This window comes from Cynocephalus volans, chromosome 13 (assembly GCF_027409185.1).
Source record: "Cynocephalus volans isolate mCynVol1 chromosome 13, mCynVol1.pri, whole genome shotgun sequence".
NCBI lineage: Eukaryota > Metazoa > Chordata > Mammalia > Dermoptera > Cynocephalidae > Cynocephalus > Cynocephalus volans.
Genome location: NC_084472.1, coordinates 99879424 through 99880789, shown reverse-complemented (window position 1 = coordinate 99880789; position 1366 = coordinate 99879424).

Sequence of the window (1366 nt, the reverse complement as noted above, 5' to 3'; positions counted from 1 at the left end):
ATTTTACATAACCATAGTACAATGATCAAATTCAGGAAATGTAGCATTGGTAGTTTATCTAATGCATAGTTCATATTTAGGTTTTTCTAATTATCCCAAGAATTTACTCCATAGCGATTTTTTTCCTATTTCAGGATCCAATCCAGGGTCATACATCACATTTACTTGTCATGCCTCTTTAATCTGGAGCAGTTTCTCAGACTTTCCTTTCTTTCATGATATTGACAGCTGTTTTATAAAATGTTCCTCTTCTTAGGTCTGATAATTCTCTCTAGATTATTTTTCTTTTATCCCTTTCCCTTTTTAATGCCAGATTTTCCGTGTGTTATAGATATCTCTTCTTTTTCTGCCTTCCTGAGTTCAACCAAATCCCAGAAACAGACACTTGTTTTGATGGATGGATTCTTCATAACATAAGCTTCTTCTAATTTGTTTTGTTTTTGTTTACTTTGCTGGATGCACTATGGATCAACACCTGAAGAATTTCAATAATTTGGAATTATATAAAGACAACAGATGGTCTAATGGAGAAGAACTAATTCATAATTTGGAATTAACTATTTACTATTGACTCAGCAATTAAGAAAAACTCTATACAGTAAAATACAAATCATGGATTTACAAGCCATTGTATTCACAGTGTGAGTCTGGCATGATTACCAATTGCATCTTTCTAAAACTTCTATAAAACTCTTAGGAGTTCTGGAGGAATGAGGGTGTTGTTTCTGTTCTATGTGGGCCTTTTTTTGTTTGTTGGTTCAATGTTGAGTTCTCACACTGGTTTCTTCCCTAATAACAGAGCACTGTGGTATTATAAAGAGACTTGCCAGTGCAGGAAACGAGGGGGCAGAGAACTAATTGTAAGAGAAAGATGAAACAACCTGAGAGCAAGGGGTTGTTAAGTGCACTTAGTGTCAGGAAAGGTGGGGTGTGGTGGGATAGGAAGCATGGGTAGAAGGATTATGCTAAATACAAAAAGAAATCTACTTGAAACACACAGTAACATAATGTGCTAATTATGTAACAAAACATCCACCTCATTTAGCAGTAATATAACCTCAAGAGTCTCATAGTTACAATATATTCATCCCTACCAATGTGGGTAACCATTAGTTTATAAACTGTGAACATGGTTATGTACAATTTAATAATATTAGCATAAGAGTCCAGCTGGAAGACTGTTGCCTCAATCATATGCATATTTATGCAAGATTTTTTGATAAACTATATTATGTAAAAGCTAAGCAATATGAATACACATATCCTTCTACTGAAACAACGTGCTGTAGACTGGATGACCCCCCTACCTCACTGAGGCTTAATCCCCACTGTAACTGTTGAGGGTGAGAAATCCTATTATGGTAAT